The sequence below is a fragment of the Cryptomeria japonica genome, chromosome 7 (genome assembly GCF_030272615.1).
Source record: "Cryptomeria japonica chromosome 7, Sugi_1.0, whole genome shotgun sequence".
NCBI lineage: Eukaryota > Viridiplantae > Streptophyta > Pinopsida > Cupressales > Cupressaceae > Cryptomeria > Cryptomeria japonica.
Genome location: NC_081411.1, coordinates 258,928,213 through 258,948,598, shown reverse-complemented (window position 1 = coordinate 258,948,598; position 20,386 = coordinate 258,928,213).

The window sequence follows — 20,386 nt, the reverse complement described above, 5'->3', positions numbered from 1 at the left end:
CCACTTGCAACCAAAATTGAAATAAAGTAATTTATTTTAATGAAAATTACCCTCCATCCACTTGCATTCTCCTACATCTCCAACTTGCCTCACTAAACCCTCTTCTAGATTCTTCTAATCACTTTTAAATTAGCCTAACTCATCTACTAAATATTGTCACATCCCTAAACAAAGGGAAGTCACTTCTCAAACCCTCAAAGTCTTTGGAAACCATTAAAGGCTTTATTTCTTCAACAAGTTAACCTTGAAAGTCTTCCAAACAATTAATGGTTAACTCAACCCTCTTGCATAATTAGAGACTTTCTCTCTAACTCAACCCTCATCCAACCCAAGGGTCTCATCAAGCTTTTATTGCTTTGACCATGGTTATCCCTTTAACCCTTGCACAAGAGTTTATCCTTTGGGTAAAAGCTTTATCCAATGGGTAATCCTAACCTAACCTTAACCCTTACCTCCTAAGGTAACCATGAGGTCTTCTCAAGCATTTAATGCTTCTTACATCTCCTCTCAAGCAGTCTTTTGTTGACAATTATCACCATTTCATTAGTGATAATTGTAAACATGGATTGATAACTCTCAATCCTGGCCCTTGTTAAGATTATCCAATCTTGACCCTTCATTGCCCTATTTTTTCCTATAAATAGAGCCCTCATTCATCCATTTCAAGAACCAAGTATTTATCATCACACTTATAATCATTTTACTAAGCATATGTAGTCATTTTATCAAGCATTTAGTCTCTCTTTGAATAGAAATAATCTAATAAACATTTTAGAAGTATTTTTATTATCATAAATAATCATATTGAGCTAGTGTATCATGTTAAGATAGTTCTTTTACTAATCCTTTCATCTTATCATCATATACATGCTAGTTTAACTCATGTTTGTTAATATCATGCATATTTAGGATTGTATTCATGTTAAATTGATCAAACATCCCTCGTTCTAATGATTTTCATCCCTAAGTCACTTTTCTCAGTGATCTAAGGGCAAAGGCATTGACTTGAGGGGTCTTGTGAGATAGAGAATAGTGGAACATCCCTTGGGAGGTAGAGCTATTCCATATAGCTCCATAACTTGTAACAAGAGTCCCATTGGTGTGTGGACTAGTCCTAAATTCTTATTTTCCATTTCATCGAACCACTTTTCCTGCACACAACACCTACATCTTGAAGTATCTTCCTTCCTCTGTTAGGAGTCATTAGGCTCATTTCTTGTGCTACTTCATTCTCTAGGGTGGGTGATAATTATTGTTCATTTGAGTTGTTTACCTCTCTAGCACCCTCTTTGATTGCTTTACCTTTCTCTCTATACACGAGTGACATAAATTCAGAAGTCCTTCTTAAATTATCATCATATACAAAATCATTGTAGGCCAATTGTCTCAGGTCATCTTCCAACAAGATTCCTTCATTAGGATCCCTAATAGGTGACACCTGCTCTTCAATTAGTATCATAGAGAATTGTTCAAATGAAATCTCTTTTGATGACTCTTCTTCATCTGAGGACGGTATTTCAATAGTTTGATTTTCTCTAAATTTTTGTTCAATCTCCATATTATGATTACTAATGGCTAGCTCGGCCTCCTTCTCATCCATATTCCTTATTAAATCATCCCTTAAATGTGGGATGTTCTCATAATCACCAAGTTTTTTGCTTCTTTTTTACTGAATGAATATATCCTTCTAGATCAAAGTTCTTTCTTGGAGCACCCAACTTCACATTATACTGGAATAATTTGTGCCATGTGAGCTCTTGTCCTTCTCTTCTGTTCACAAGGAATTCTCCAACACACAGGGTCCCAGGTAAAAAAGATTGTTTGTCATGGGAAGCTAGATGCACGTGATTTTATTATTTCATCTGCCTTATGATCTCCAAATATGCTATCGTGTCAAGAACTATTTTTGGCAATAATAATTGGGCCCCTTCAAAGCCATAAATCCTAATCATGGTTACATTGGAGAAACAAAACCAATCTCCACAGTTGTGTCTAATAGTATCGGACCCTCCAAAATCTATAGGCCTTAAAAATCTCTTCACATCTTTTGAGAGTGCAAAGTTACAAGGGTGACCCAAAAACAAAGAATTCCTCAAAATGAATATAAATAGACCTAACAAATCTACAGTCCAAGATTGAGGTCCATAGTTGAATTGGCAGAGGTTGGTTATCACCGAATTTTCTTACCCTCATTTCCTCGGGCCAAAACCCCAATCCTTGTCCATAAAACAACATCATATGCATGAGTAAAGAATAATGTGTAAAGTGAATTTTGCAAGAGTCCCTCTAGATAGAAACAAGTCCTGCCCAAGTTTGCTCAACTACAAACATAGAAAAATCAAATTCTCTAGTCTTTAGGGATTGAATGTTTGCTGAAATGATCATGGATTCTATTCTCATAACATTCAGAATATTCAACCCTAGAACTTGACCAATTGAGTAGTATGTATACTTAAAATAGACTTTAAACAAATTTACATGAAATGCCAAGCGCTCCCCTATCTCTAATGGCGCCTCAAGATTAAGAAAATGAAAGGGAAATCTCCATCTAGCATAGGTTGTATCTAATTTCTGATACTCTTCAAGCAAATCCCCAAGGATAATGGGATGATCATAAACCCCGGGAAAATCAAAAACTTCCGAAATTGCCTACCATGATATGAAGAAACAAGGATTTCCATCTTGGTTACATATTGCCTTCTTTTTTAAATCAAAGTTTTGTGCTAGCACCTCTAGAAGATCCAAATTTAAAAAGACATTGGGAACAACAATTTTTCTGAGGCTCAACTTCCACGGATTGCAGATTGGCTTAGGCTTCTCACACTTGTGGTAATGAAACAATAATAGCTCATAGCCTCTAATAGATGTGTATACATCTCCCAATTTAGCATATTTATCTTCTAATTTCCATTCTACAGACCTCTTTGGTTTGGGGGCGGAACCAAACAATTGATCCATAAGATCCTGATTCAATTTCCTTTCTTCTGCCCTAGTTTTTGGACTTGTTTCCTCCATTTTTTGTTTCTTCCCCTTACCCTTGCTTGTCTCCCCTCTTTGCCTTTGTGCAGAACCACTAGGAGTTTCCATTTTATAAGAAATTGAATGTATTACTTGAAACTGTAGACACCCAAAATTGTCCAGTCTAATTAAATAAATATTTTATTTATTTAATTATCTAAGCTTAATTCTTCTATTAATTAAATAAATCTTTATTTATTTAATTAATTCATTTATCCTCTTCTAGCCTTATTTCTCATTTAAATAAATACATTTATCTATTTAAATTATCCTTTTCCTAAATTAAATAAATATCTTATTTATTTAATTGATCTCACTTCTTCTATTAATTATATAAATCTTTAATTATTTAATTAATTCATTAACCTTTTCTACCCATGACACATGTCATTCATTTCTTAATTCATACACTACCTACGCCTTTCATTATTTTATTATTTCTTTTACCTACCCTCTAATCATAGCTGACCTCCTTTTACACCTCTCAATCTTATCCCTCCATTTCATATAGTGTCTTCTATATAAGGAGATGCTTCCTTCATTATCAAACCCTAACTACTTGATCAATTGACTACTTGGCATATGCAATCCTACTTGCAACCACATTTCTATTCTTTGTTGAGCTCTTGTTCACATAAAATCTGAGAGCAAATATATCAAGCAAGATCAATGGAGATAAGAAGAATGGAGATCCAAACCCTATTGGACATGTGATGGTATAATCTTTGTTATTTCAATTGATTTGCATTGTCTTAGGTAATCTTCATATGTTATGGTGGATCTTTGTTGTTGTTAGGCTAGGGTTTTGTGGTTGAATTCATTTAGGCTTTCAATATCATTATTATCGTTATCCATTTTCACCATATAAATTTTGGCACGCCTCGTGGGACATGGATTTTTGTTAGATCTGTGTTTTTTTTTGCAGATTTTTCTAACCCTATATTGTTGTTTTATAAAATAATTTGGAGAATAATCTTGTGCAGCTAGGGTTTTGGACACAAAATCAAGATCTTGGAGAGATTCGATCATATCTCACAAATGGCTTGGAAAATCTGCACCAAATTGTTTTTGTAGGTTGAAGAAAGTATCAGGAGCTCTCAGTACAAAATTCAGAATTTTTGGAGCACATTTTCATTTTCTATGAATTGTTTATGATTTTTCATAAAAAATTAATTTTGAGAGCAAATGAGAGAATTTTTTGGATTTTCTTACATTTTTTGAAATATCTCATAATTGTACATAGGATCTGTTCTTTGTGATTTTAATTTTGATGCAAAATATTTCCCTAAAAATCGGATCTTTAAAAATTAGGGTTTTTCCTTATTTTGATCAGATCTCACAAACGGCTTTGAATTTTAGCATAAATTTGTTTTTACAATTTAGGAAATGTATTAGAAGGAGTTAGTAAAAATTTCAGATTTTTTGGATCGCCTGTTCAATTTATATGAATTTTTTATGATTTTTCATAAAAAAATAATTTTGAGAGAAAATTAGCAAACTTTTTGGATTTTCTTACATTTTTTTAAATCTCTTTGAATTATACATAGGATCTATTCTTTGTGATTTTAAATTTGATGCAGAATCATTCCTCAAAAATCAGATCTTTGAAAATTAGGCTTTTGCATTATTTTACTCATATCTCACAAACTGCTTGGATTTGTTGCAGAAATTTTTTTATGCAAGTTTTAAAGACCATCAGGACTCTTTAGTAAAAATTTCAGATTTTTTGGATTGGTTTTACATTTTATATGAATTTTTTATGATTTTTCATTAAAAATTACTTTTTGGAGCAAATTAGCAAATTTTTTACATTTTCTTACATTTCTGGAAATCTCTTGAAATTTTACAGGTGGTCCTTTTTTATGATGAATCAGATCTTTGAATTAGTGAACAAAACACATTGTTGAAAGCCCCTATTTCACAAAGTCTTTTGGATCTAAAATTTACCTAACTTGTGTGCTTGCAGGAAGGGGTGATTATTTCAAACAATCGAAACTACTAATAAATCTTTGTTGCAGGTCCTTGGCAAGGTTTTTTGGATTTTTATTGTGTGCCTTGTTCTCATAGACTAGCAAACACTTCAATTGGTGCACTAAAATTGAATCATTGTCTTTTGTGTCTTGAGCAATAGGCTCTTTTTGTTTAATCTTTAGAGGGCCTGTCTTCCCATGTGGTCATTAGGACTACTAGTGAGAAGAGAACAACCCAAGTGGTAGCAAAAGAAAAGCCATCTTCTTCCAAACCACTATAAATAACTGTATTCATGGTGAAAAATATGAATAACGTGTGTTGATTAGTTTATACCGACACTATGTCTCCCCATAAACCCATTTGATCAAATTTATTTGATCATTTGTAGCGCGTAACCCCTACCGCCTGGGAGCCTTCTGTATTTACAGAGCTGAAAGTGTTGCATGTATGGCCACATGAGCGGATGCCCTTACTAGCACCTTTTTGTTTTAGAAGCCCAAATCCTTCTAGTTGTTGGGGCAGGAGGTCGGACCTCTGGTAGCAGTCCACACACATACGGTTCTTAGTAGAGATACAAAGTTCACCACGGGGAGTTTTCATGGGGACTGATGCTTGGCTGACTCGAGAAGTGAGTGCCAAGGGTGGAGCCAGTGAGGTCAAGCATCTAAGTATCTGCTCTGAATAGCGTAGCCTCAGGGGTAAAACCCCATGTGGGATCAACAACTATTATCTTGGCCAGCCATAAGAATTGTGCTTGACTTATTTTAAAAATTCAAAACATTCAAGACCAAACAGCAAAACATTGTGTCTTTTGTGTCTTCAAGTGTATGCAAAACATTTTTTACATCAAACAACACACTTTTCTTGGAGGAATTTTGAGTCTAAACACTTGCAAACATTGAAGCCTCATCAACAATGTGTCCTCTTGTCATGAAAAACAATCAAACATTTAGATTTGGTCACAACCAACAACTTCACAAATTGGAAAAATTCTACAATCCAGCAAACAAGAGCAATCAGTTTCAGAATTCTTAAGCTCCCTAGGTTGTTTCTCCAGGTTTTCATCTAGCATTCAACTTGTCTTTGGGTCTCACAAAGTCCATCATTACTTTACATCTTGCATTAAATTTACATTTGTCTAAACTTGAGTCAAAAGGTCACTTGCTTGTCCTTATCATACTTTGTCAACATACTACATACAACAATATTTTGCTAAGTGGTCCCTCATCAAGGTCTATCACCTTTGGGTCTCATTTGGTCTTACTTAGAGTCAAGGTCAACTTACCTCATCAAGAGAAACTATCCTCTCTTTGGAAGTCACACCTACTCTACTACATACATACTTGGTCTTACACTTTGGACATTGCAAGTACACCTCAGATTCATTTACATTCCATCCAACTCTTGGTCTTCCATACTCTTTCCATTTTCATCTAGTCTCACACATCTTGGTCACTACCTAGTTCATGGTTGAAACTCGTCTTCAAAAATCTAGGAGAGAAACTAAAGAGGCTCAAAAGTCCACAAACATGAGTTCCTATGAATATGACAATGATATCTTTTTCAATTCTGATCATACTACATTACCTGACATGGATGCCTATAGAAACATTCCAAATGTTGAGAACATGGACACTACAAACAACAATGATACACACAATGATGATATGGACAACTTTTCAGTACATTCAACAGATGTGGAAGAATCCATTATGGATCCCCATTTCAATCGATTGGTTGAGGAAATAATGAGGAGGGATAGACAATACTTCTTACAAATGATGGCACAAAGTGGAGCCAAGATACCTCATGATTTTGACATGTCTCAAATAATGGAAAATTGACCTTTGCAACAACCTCACTCCAACATGGATCAAAGGAGACCTAATAGTGGAGGCAATAGAGGACCACATATGGTGCCTGAATCACCATCATCTTTGTTTCAAAAACCAGAGGTCCCACATACACATGGTCAAGCATATGATACTCACCTTCGCAGACCATTATGGAAGTCTTATGAAGAAAGATATGCTCAATCACATACCAATGCTAAGGATCAACCACCAAAGAAATTGGATATTCAAAGGCATGCTCAAAATTTGGGCACAAGGAAACCCCATATCAAATTTGGGGGCAACATATTAGAACATGACATGCCTGTAGAGTATGGTATACATGGACAAAATAGATATTTCATTCCTCAATATGAATCTATACCAAGTGGTCCATATACGTAGCATCACTATAGACCTCCTCCATATGAACATGTGTATGATCAATATTATCCATATATGCAACATGCTCCTCCTCCAATTGGTGCCTAAAGCATAGGGTATGGTCCAAGAAGTCGATCTCCACCTAAGAACAATTTGGAGCAACAAATCAGTGACTTACAAAAGAAAATGGAGGACATAAATACACCAAAGCCAACATACATAGTGAGAGACATATGTCCTTATCCATTTGACAAGAGCATTCCAATGCCTCCTTTTCCTACATACTTTGTGACACCTAAGTTTGATAAGTATAGAGGAAAAGGGGATCCTAAGGTACACATAAGATAGTTTTTCACAGCTTGCATTGAGGTAGCTTCAAAAGAGACATATTTGATGAGATTATTTCCACAAAGCCTAGGTGATCAAGCTATGGAATGGTTCTCCCAACTTCCACATGGTATTAAGTCATGGGGTGACTTAGCAGAGACATTTATTCAACATTTCTCCTACAACATAGAGACAAACAGATCAATCACTACTTTGTGCAACACCAAGCAAAAAGATGGAGAGTCTTTTTCATCATTTTTACAAAGATGGAGGAATCAAGCTAGCAGATGCTCTTGTGAAATTCCACAAAAAAAAATGGTAGAGATGTTCACCCAAAATGTTAACAAAGAAATTGGCTATGATCTAAGGAAAGCTTGTTTGTCCACCTTCAAGGATGTCATTGAAAAAGGCTTAGCGACAGAAAAGGTCCTAATTGAACAAGGAGTCATTAAGATATTCAAGGAAAACAAAGATGACTTTAAAGGAAAAGACAAGCCAAGATTTTGGAATAAAAACAAGAACACAGTCAATGATGGTGTTGTTGATGCCAACACAGTGTGACCCAGATTCATTTTTTTGGTATCAAGCTCTACAAACAACCAAGTGAATACTCAAACAACTTCTAGATCATGAAGGAAGTACACCCCATTGGGAGAACCACTTGAGTCAGTTTTCAAGAAGCTAGTGGCAAACAAGGTAATCATAGTTCCAAATTTTCCTCCATATGAACCAAAGGTCAAACCAAATTGGTGGAATGATGATGAATATTGTGAATTTCATAAGAGAAAGGGTCATAAGATAGGAAATTGCCATCGACTGAAGAACATCATACAAGATCTCATTGATAGGGGTGACATTGAGATTGAAGGGCACTCATCCAATCAAGAACATGAGATGTTTAAGGAACCATTCCCAAAGCATGACAAGGGAAAATCTAAAGCCACAGATGACCAAACCAACTATACCAGAGCAACCTATAACTATGATTCAACTATCAATCATATTTCAATGGACAATTATGTCTCTACCATTATCATCAAGGACAAAAACCCTGAGAATTCTACCTAGAGACCCAAGATCATTCTGAAAGGTGTTGGATCTTCTTCCGAACCTACCTCTGAATGTCATGTTACGACCCATCAAGGTAAAATCACTTTGCAAGGTGCTCCAGCCAAGAACACCGCTTCTTCAACAACTAAGCCTGAGTATGACCTTGTAGAACAGTTAGGGAAGACATCCACGCTTATCTCAATCCTAGAGCTCTTATGCATATCCCCCACACATAAAGCCATTCTCGACAAAATCTTGAGAGACACTTTTGTCCCTACTGATCATAAAGTCAAGCCTCACACATTTGAGGTGGGTGACTTAGTTTTTAAAGAAAATCCTAAAAATCAGCAAGACAGAGAGAAGAAAGGCAAGTTTGAACCAAATTGGCTTGGTCCTTACATCATTACAACAGCATATGGATCTGGGGCATATCTGCTCTCAACCATAGAGGGTGAACATTTAGAGGATCCTATCAATAGCATGCACCTTCATAGATTTTACACATAGCTCTTCAGAGTATCCTAATTCAAAAAATACAAAAAAATTCAAAAATTTCAAAAATACAAAAAAAATTATAAAACAAAAAAATCGTTACTTGGTGAAAACCTGGCAAATAGGCGCCTTGTGACACAAAAAACATTGAAAAATAAAAAAAAGTAAAGAGAAATAATTTCATCCAACGGTGAAAACCACTTCGGTGGCGCCCTAGGCAAGTACCATGGTGAAAACTAGGTCACTAGCCCCATGCATAGAGACATTGCTCCTCCCTCCTTCAGGATTCTCTTTCATCCTTTCACTTTGCACACACTCACAACCTATTCGTTCATAATAAACTTACCCATTCCCATCATGGCTTGTTATTGATCTACCCAAGATTGGTTAGCCATTCATAATAAACCTCGCTTTTCACCTCCCTTTCCATTCATAATAAATCAGCTCCTATCTATGGCTAAGGCAAATCCTATGTCTAGTGATGGGTGTGGAACTGAGAGCATCACACGTTATGAGGAGTATAGTTTCTTCCAATTTTCTTCAGTCTATCCGTGCACAATCCGCAATAAAGCAACATTTGCATCACAGATCTGCAATAAAGTTTCATCTTCTCCACAATAAAGTATCAGTTTCATGGATTTAGTCAGTTTCAGATGAGACAGTAGCCACAATGGGCTTCAACAAATCAAATCTTTCAACAAACTCAGACAACATATGGTTCAGTGCTATCTATCCTTTTTGTGAAAGTAAACATTGTGACCACAATCAAATAAGACTTATACAAGTGACAAGAGCCACTAAACTTGACGACTACAGTGGATGTTGGTGTCGAGTCTTGGTTTTCTTTTGATTTTATCTTTCTGGTGACATTTCTTTTAGCTTTTCCAGGATGTCTCTGACTAGAGATTCTATCTCTAGGATGTCTTTGACTAGAAAGGCGAGGATGCGGTATCATCACCTATTTTTCTTTGCTATCTGTGGATTGTCTCTCAGTAATGCTATGACTTGTCCAAGTATATGAGGACACTGCAAGTCTAGTGTGAACTAGGACATTCCTTGTTTGTGACTATCTTATCTCCATGCAAATAGGTACAATGACTTTCTGGGTCGAACATATGCCTCGATTGTCATAACCTACTTACCATAATAAAGCTCAATGATGACAATGCACAAGAAGCTCTTTCACTTTCATATCTTTTGTCTTTCATTCCCCTTTCTTGATTGGCTTCCATCGTCCTTCTCAAGTCTGCGTAGGCTGCTATCACATGATTGAGTATAATGATACACCAATAATATTTGCATCTCATGTAGTTGCATGTGCATTACCACATATAAGCATTTCATACATACATATAGATATCACAACCACATCACATCCTGCACACAACACCTGTTAGCACAATTTACATTTGCATTATCACATTCACCTACATTACATGCATTAACATTTGTATTGGCATAACACATATAAAACATAAAAGAACAAAAAAAAATATTGTATTTCATCATATACATATTTGCATCCATATCATAAGCATCACATAAGAACATACATCACATAGGTACGCATGCATATAGCTGCCACAAAGATGAATCATCTCATATATATATATATATATAAAGTGTCATGATACAATGATGTCAAAATTATATGGCTACAACCAACCCTTGTGTCGCCCTATCCGGACAGAGGAACCCACTGATAACTCCTGCCAACACTGTTGCTAGTACTAATCCTATCCATGTCATGGTATCCCATGCCACATGTCCCACCCTCATCTCCAGTCCCAGATCCTAGAACACTCATCTAAGGGCATCCCTGTCTCCGTCTCGATCGTACGAAATCAGCTCCCCATCGATCTGTATCCGCAAAATCCTGTATACATCCTCCAGGGTGACTGTCATCTCCCCCATGGGAAAATGAAACGTACATGTCTCTGAGTGCCATCTCTCAGCTAGCACAGTTAGCAATCCCATGTTCGCCCAAAACTCAGGCACATACAAAATGTATCTCAGACCCATAACCTCAATGGCGGCCCTGTCCTCGAATGTCAACTCAGGTCGCAACCTTTGAGTCGATGGGAATCTCTCCTGTGACTCCAACATAGGCAAATACTCTTATAGTCACACAAATCAATCATCTCAGTCCTAGTGACACTCACTGTTCATCACAAAGTGTTGCTTCTATCCTAGTGGTACTCCTTGTTCATCACAAAGTACTACGTGTTTGGCACTCCCTGTTCATCATAAAGTGTTCCTCACATTTGCACTCACTGTTCATCACAAAGTGCTGCTCATATTTTAGTACTCCCTGTTCATCACAAAGTACTATATCTTGGTACTCACTATTCATCACAAAGTGCCTTGATCTATCTTATCCTAGGGCCTATGCTTGAGTGAATCCTCTTGAATAGTTTCCTAATTGGCAATGTATGTTCTATCACAAAATTGTCAATCCTAGCCCTATTTGTTATCCTAGTCTTCCCTAGAGGACCTGCTTGAGTGTATCCTCTCAGCAGCTTATCCAATCCACAACGTATGTTCATCATAGAACTACCGATTTGACCTAGAAGACACAAATTCACATTTTTGGACACAAACGTGCTTTCATGACATAAACGCTCTTTTAGACCGCATAAACGCACCTGGCACCAACACAGACGTGCCTACACATTTTTGACATTTTTTGGACCCTATTCTAAGCACATTTATTACTCTACCTAGCATGCATTAATGACAACAATAAATGCATCAAAGTACAAGGAGGTTTTGTGGTACTTACTGGCTTTCTTGCCTCTGCTGGCCTCTGAAATCGGCGAACACGATCGAATTTGTGAGCCATTGCCATCGCTACTGACTACTGCTGCTCTATCTTGCTCTGCACTCTAATCTCTTGGATGTGTGGATGACAATGAGGATGTTTTCCCCTAATGGTCTATCTTATAGACTACCCTAGCCCTCATTCCCCGAGTCAGTCTTCTTTATCCCGTGACTCTGTCACTCTATCCTATCTGGTCAGTCATTTCTAGCCTTTCTTTCTTATCGAGAGATTGTCTGTGATCTTTACACACATTTTCATCCAATCTCTCAAGGGGGCATATCATTCGCATCTTGGGGCAACTCTATATCAGTTCATCTTATTTTCTTTGAAACAACGTGACAAGCCGCATTGTCTCAAAGAGGGGCAAAATGTAGACACCCAAAATTGTCCAGTCTAATTAAATAAATATTTTATTTATTTAATTATCTAAGCTTAATTCTTCTATTAATTAAATAAATCTTTATTTATTTAATTAATTCATTTATCCTCTTCTAGCCTTATTTCTCATTTAAATAAATACATTTATCTATTTAAATTATCCTTTTCCTAAATTAAATAAATATCTTATTTATTTAATTGATCCCACTTCTTTTATTAATTATATAAATCTTTATTTATTTAATTAATTCATTAACCTTTTCTACCCATGACACATGTCATTCATCTCTTAATTCATGCACTACCTACCCCTTTCATTATTTTATTATTTCTTTTACCTACCCTCTAATCATAGCTGACCTCCTTTTACACCTCTCAATCTTATCCCTCCATTTCATATAGTGTCTTCTATATAAGGAGATGCTTCCTTCATTATCAAACCCTAACTACTTGATCAATTGACTACTTGGCATATGCGATCCTACTTGCAACCACATTTCCGTTCTTTGTTGAGCTCTTGTGCACATAAAATCTGAGAGCAAATATATCAAGCAAGATCAATGGAGATAGGAAGAATGGAGATCCAAACCCTATTGGACATGTGATGGTATAATCTTTGTGATTTCATTTGATTTGCATTGTCTAAGGTAATCTTCATATGTTATGGTGGATCTTTGTTGTTGTTAGGCTAGGGTTTTGTGGTTGAATTCATTTAGCCTTTCAATATCATTAGTATTGTTATCCATTTTCACCATATACAGAAACAATCAAACAGAAATCGATCAGAACACTTACTTGCTTTCTTCTTCTGTATTTTCAACCTGCTTAAATATCTCCTTAATGCTTCTATAATTCTAGTGCGAAAATCTCTTGAATATGTTTCTCAGAGAATTTTGGTCGTGCAGAAATAAATGTTTCAATCTATAAATCAATGAGTCATCTTTTCAAAATTTGAATTATCTGATGACGTATATGATCGACTTAACTCTCCCTATCACTGCCTCTAATTTTGGTTCCTTTCTGACAAATTAATCATTGCAGATAATATGGAGATATCAGTAACTATTTCCTTTCCATGTCATTTCAGCCTAAGTTATACCGATAAGCAATTGTTATAACATCCATCGGTATTACTTCTACTATCGGCATATCCAAATATTATTTTCCTGACTTCATAAGTCAATCTGATAAGGGTCTCCTCATTTGTTCTCCTTCTATCACTATTGATTTCTTAGTGTATAATTGTTAAATCAAGATACTTCTCCCAATAGTACTTTATTCATAAATAATCAACATAATTTCATCGATCAGAACACTATTTATGTTTTATCTCAACTTTGTAAGTTATCCTGAACTCCTCCTACATAATGCTTATCGGTATTACTTTCATCATCGGCAAAGCAAAAAGGTGTTATCATGTCTTGACAAGTTATACTGATAGAGGTTTTGTCCTTGAATTCGCTATAAGTTATCTTGAAATATGTATTCCAATCCATAGCATGTCATCAGAGTTGTTAGTTCGATTAGGTCTCCTCAATATTGATGTCTCAGTTCATAACACCTTTATCAAAATAGTTTTCCTGATATTATTTTATTTTTTAACCATTAGAATAGTTTCATTGATTGGAATATCCTTGGTACATTAATCCGACTTCACAAGTTACTCCGATGAGCTCATATGATAACTTTTATACGTTCTTTTATCGGGATAGTTTACACTGTCTGGATAGCCTTTTGCACCTACCCCAATCTTATATGTTATTCTGATAGGGCTTGCATACAACCTACTCCTAGATGTATGTTGGGATAGCTATACTCTATCAGGATTACCAAATATTACTATTTTGCCTTTAGTGACTATTCCAATAGGCATCTCATCATTTGTGTTCAGTATAACTATGTCAATAGCCATGTTCAATACTGACTTATTAGATCGGGCTAACTATCTCAATATATAAATAGAATGTTTGAGGTTTATTTTGCTGATCTTTCTTAGGTCTATCAAGGATTATTCTTATATTATTTTAGTTATAGTATATGAGGTCTTGTATCGATTTAAATAAAACTTCTATAGCTTCAACCTTTCACTTATGCCAATTTTAAAAGAAAGGTGATGACTGACATGCTAGGGGTATTAGGTATTGTTATTGGATTTTGGGGTATCAACAGTAGGATAGAATAATGAGGATGATGCCCCCTCTAGAGGATACTAGAGAACAAAATAACATGAGTGGTATTTTGAAAAGAAAAATGAAGATAAAATAGGATATAAGAGAAAAATGAGAAGATTTGAAAGGAAAAAAAGGTTGAAAAATAAATGAGTCAAATGAGAAGAAGAGAAAGGGGGCAAAAATTATCAAGGGGAAGAGTTATGGCTAGATTTATATAAATCAGGATTGGGGAGTACGTGCTATAAAACATTTAATTTTTACTCTTATCCTGAAGAATTCATAGAGAAAATAAAAACAAGGAGCTAAGGAACAATGAATAATGTACTATTTGATCATCATCAAGCAAAGTGATTGAGGCACTATAGGTGGCCAAAAAAAGTGGTATAACCTATATATGTATTAAAATTATGAGTTTTGGGTCCATTTGGGGGTCACTAATGGAGTAGAAGAACTAAGAAAGTATATTTACTAAACTATGAAATTCACTGTTTAATAGGAGGGTGAAATGTATGTAAAGTGTTTTATGTTAGACAGTTCAAATAACAAAAAGACTACTGAGAGGGGAGGAATTAGTTGTCACAAGATTACTAGAACCTTTAGCAATTAAAAATTTAATACCATAACTCATAATATCAATACCCAAATACATAAGCCAATTACCGAAATAGTAGATATACCAATTAAGCACAACCAACAATTAGAGAATAGATACCAACCAAATGACACCAAGATTTGTACGTGAAAAACCCAGTAAAGGGAAAAACCATAGTGGGAAGCCTACCCACAGTAAAATAATAATTATGCAGTAAGTATGTGATTACAAATTGAGGGGACAAAACTTGCAGGAAGGCCAACATCCTAGAGCACACTGCTCATTACAAAAGGAGTCTCATTGGCTACATAAAAAATCCAGACTAAAATCTGGAAGGAATAATGAACTGCAATAATAGCATCTCCTATGCCTGAGTATAGTTTTGGTTAAGCTCAATATCAGAGGACTTAAAACTCTTACATTAACCCAAATTGATCACCTATAATCACCCAAATCCTCTGTATGAATTATTATTACATTTGTAAGGCCTTCCCCAAACCAAGCTTTGATTAACTTAGTTGACCATGTTTGACCCTATTAATAAATGCTATATAATTCAATAGAATGGACTGTGTTCGATAGATAGATCGGTGAGAAAAGTAATTGAACCAAGTTATAGAGTTATTTCACCTTGAGGTGTACATTTTGATGCGTTATGAATTTGGAATCCTAAAAGATCCACTGAATTGATAATCTTGAACTAACGTATGTCAGCTACATCTAGATTTGTAGAACTTTATTATGATGTTGGAAATATGGTGCGTATCTTATGAATGAATAAAATTATGAGGATTATGATAATTGGATATGTGGATTTATTTGGATGTAAGATGTATTGATTTTTTTTAAATGTATATGGTATGCAGAGTGTTTGACGTGTATTCTTATTCATGTGTTTAAATATTATATGAGGTTATTTGAAATTACTAATGTGTAATTAAGATGCGAAGGAAAACTATCCATGTGACCATGGAAATATTATGGAGAACCAAACCTAGACCTATGTGCGTTCGTAAAACTAGGGTTTGTCTATTTGGAGAGACAACACCCCATTTGTATCGTATTTTATTCGTAAAGTGATTGTTGCATGAATGTTAAATCAAATTTTGTTAAATTGTGTAAATCCAACAAGAGACAAATTTCAAGTGTAATTTGGTAAAAGTATTTTTATGGTGTCGCTTGACACATGTGATCGATTTATGTTTTTTTTTTTTTTAATTGTCTCTTGGAGGGAGTTGCTAACCATAGCTTTTTCAATTAATTTAATATGGTTCTATATTTTTCTAGGGTAAAGAATCTTTGGGATGGTCAACTTAGGTTTGACCCGAAAATTTACTTCAGATGGGTTTAAAAGGGGTTAAATGGACACCTAGGGGTAGTTTAAAAGTGTTTCCTAAAGCCCATAAGGTATACCTAAGGGTTAGGAGTAATTTTAGGCATGTACTAGCTCTCATGTGACCATTTAGACACCCTAAAAAGTGACTTTTCTAAGTTGTGCGAAAATTGAAATTAGAAGGATCATCTAAGTTGTAAACTTTCCTTTTGGATGTGAGATTCCTTTCCCATTCTCTCCTACCTTTCCCTTTCAATTTTAGAAACTTGTGAGAACTCTCACTAGGGTCTTCTTAAGCAAGAATGAGAGATTTTGTGGGTAATCACCCACTCTCCATTTTTGGAGATAAGATTTTGAAAGAAAGACAGATTTGGTTTTAGAAAATTTGGCTAAGTGTAGAGAGGCAAGGGTTTGTGGAATTGGGTTACTCATCTTCAACCAATCTAGCATACCTTTGGGCAGTTGAAGGTTGGTAATATTTTCTCCTTGTATTGTTTTATTTTGCATGTTGTGTTGAAAGGAGTTGCTTGTGTAAAAAGGCTAGTTTCTTGCATGTTTCTCTTTGGAAAGTTATTGTGTTCTATGTTTACTTTTTGTATGCATTCTATGTGCTTTGGGAGTAATCAAGGCCTCCTACTATTGGGAGAAAGGATGGTCTTGTGGGTGGTAGAATTGACAGCCCTCGAGTGAGAGGCTCTCATTATGAGAGTGATCACAAGGGATTTTATGCATTTGGGGGTCATAAGGAGGGAAATAAGGTATGAATGCCTTGGGGGGCATAAGGATGTGGGGTTGTTATACTTATGAGGTATTTGGTTTGCCATGAGGTGGCTATATGTTTTACCATACTTGCAGTCTCCTCAGGGTACTTGGTCCACTGCCACCCTTGAAAAGACATCACAATGTGTGGTACAGTGTAGCCCTGGGTTGGGAATGTGTTTGTGATTGTTTTCCCTTGGTTGTGTGTGTTTGCATGTGTGTATCCTATCTAGGGCTTGGTTCTTCAAGCTCAGGGGTGGCTACTAGTTAGCCTAGGCTGGGATGTGAGCACTCCATGGTCACATCTTTTGATTTATTGCAGGTTGTTGGAAGAAAAGAATAGGACATGTAGATGTGGCTGGAGTTATTTGTGGCAGAAAAATAACTGTAAATGTAATTTTTATTCTTTGAAAGTCCTCATTTATTTGAAATGAGAGACCTATTTGTAAAGCGACAATAAAGACTTGGAAATATGTTTTAAAGATATGTAATATTTATATATGCTATACTGCAGAAAGGAAATGAGTAACTCTCGTTTTAGTTTTTCTATATTTCTGAAGAATAATATTTGTTGTGTTTAGGATATTTTGAAAAGAAAGTAATTTATTTATTCCCTTTATGCATTTAAAACAAATTATTAGAAAAGAAATGAATTAAATTTGCATGCATGCAGAACACTGGAAATAAAATATTTAGACCTGTAAATAGAAGTGCTATTTTAGTTTATTTAAATCTGTCATTTTATTTATTGCAGAAAACGAGATCTAAAATATTATAGTTATCTCTAAAGATTCATTTTAATATTTTCTACCTTAAATAAAAATATATTTTTATAGTTGTTGTATAAAATTATTTAATCCTGTCATTTACTTTATGCAGAAAATGAACCTAAGGTTAACATAGTACATATATGAATTAGCAACAAGGTATTTTTTGTTTTAATAAAAAAAAATATACAGGGGTTTAATTCAGAATTTTGTTATCAATTTGTTTTAAAAGTTAAAAAAATAAAAATAAATTAAATGCATAGTAATGTTACCTCTAATTTTTCCTTATGCATCAAATGTATATAAATATATACTTATATTTAAAATACACTTGTATATACAATATATTTATATATATAATATATATATATATAATATATATATATATATATATATATAATATTTTAATACATTTTAATTAAACAAAAAAAATTAATTAATTTAAAAAAAAAAAACCTTTAAAAAGAAAAATATGGCAAAGGAGGGTTTCGGGCCGAACCAGGGCCAAGCCACTGTGTTAAACATAGTGGTTGGCATGGCCGACTACCACTGTGGGTGACCACAATGGTCACTGCCACTGTGGGCATCCACAGTGGATGGCCCGAGGGCCGCCACTATGGGTGACCATAGTGGTCGCCGCCACTATGGTTTCCACAATGAGCAGCGCCCACCACCGTTGTTCGCCCAACCTTCGCCTTCCCCATCCCCTCCTTCGCGTGCACTGCCATGGCCGCCACCCAGAACCTTCGGCCCTACAAAATCCATGGTGAAAAATAAAACCCTAGCCAGTTAGGGCTAGGGTAACATGTACAAGCAATATAAAAAAATAAAAATAAAAGAGATGGGATGCCTATTTTATAATAAATAAAGGCTAGGGTTGCATGGATAAAATACTTCTATTTTTATATATAGAAAAATCTATATATATATATATATATATAATTATATTTATATATATATATATGTGTGTGTGTGTGTGTGTGTGTGTGTGTGTCTGTGTGTGTGTGTACATATATGTATATATATACATATATATATACATATAAATATATATACATATATATCTATATATATCTATATATATCTATATATATATATATACATATATACATATATAGCTATATATATATCTATATATATATATACATATATATGTATATATATAAGTTGAGATGTTTTAAAATAAATATTCATGAAGTTAATATTTAATTTAAATTAATTAGATTGAGATGTTTCAAATAAAATATTTACGAAGTTAATATTTAATTTAAATTAAATAGATTTGAGATGTTCTAAATTGAATTAAATATTTAGGGACTTTAAATCTGTTGCAAATTATTTGACTATAGGGATTAATTTTAGCCCACCTAGATGTAGGTATATGTGATTAAACTTTATGGGATATAGGGCATTAAGAATTTAATTGACCCTTTAGTCGATTTAATTTTAAACACATTTTAATTAATGATTGAAATATAAATTCAAACCTAAAAAAATAAAGTGCTAGGTCAAATTTAATTTGTTCCTTAAAACAAATTTTGAATTTAGGAGATTAACAATATCTTCGCCAAATATTTTAGAGAATTTTAATTAAGATAATTTAGTGATTAAAATCATTGAGACTGTTGGATTTTGCCAAGATCAAGAGGTCAATGAAATGTACAAAATAGAGACACAATATGGGACAAGAATAAACTGTATTCTCATCAATAGAAATGATCAACAATAATGATTCAATAATCAACTGGATTCAATAGTTCAATAGTTACATACAATGTAGATGAGCCTGCTTATATAGGCAAGGCTAGGGATATGTATGAGCACACAAACATGACATGTGGCTCAATGAGAAACAAGGGTAGGTAGGAAATAGGTGTGGGTAGGTAGGAGAAATAATATAATATTTCACAAGAGGTGGATCACCCACCGAAGGTGGAATTATCACTCCACAATAAGTGGATATGATAGTGTAATAACAAGATCAACACCATAAAAGGTGGAATTTCTCCTACACACACTATCCCAATGTGGCACAAACACCCAAGTGTCTCATACCCAAACTACTATGAAATGCATTATCCTAAGTAAACTTAAGTAAGTGTAATAATATTCATGATGAATAATTATTTACACCAACAGAGACAATAATAATTTCTTTGAAGAATTAATATTCCGCATTTAATCAAATTTAATTTTCACTTACTTAAGTTAGTGATTAGAGTTAACTCTAAACGTAGTTAAGGCAAAATATGTTAGAGCATTTCATATTTGCAAAATTTAAGTTTTAAGTGCGAATTTTTTTTAAAAAAATTATCCCGTTCGTGCCCAAAACTTTGGGCATGACAACATTATTCTCTTGTATACCATCCTCCATCATCATAATTTACAATGAGATCATACACATATATATGTTAGGTCCAATATGGAAAGCTAATGTACTGAGAGGGGAGGGGTGAATTAGTACTTCTAAACATTTCTTCAACAATATCTT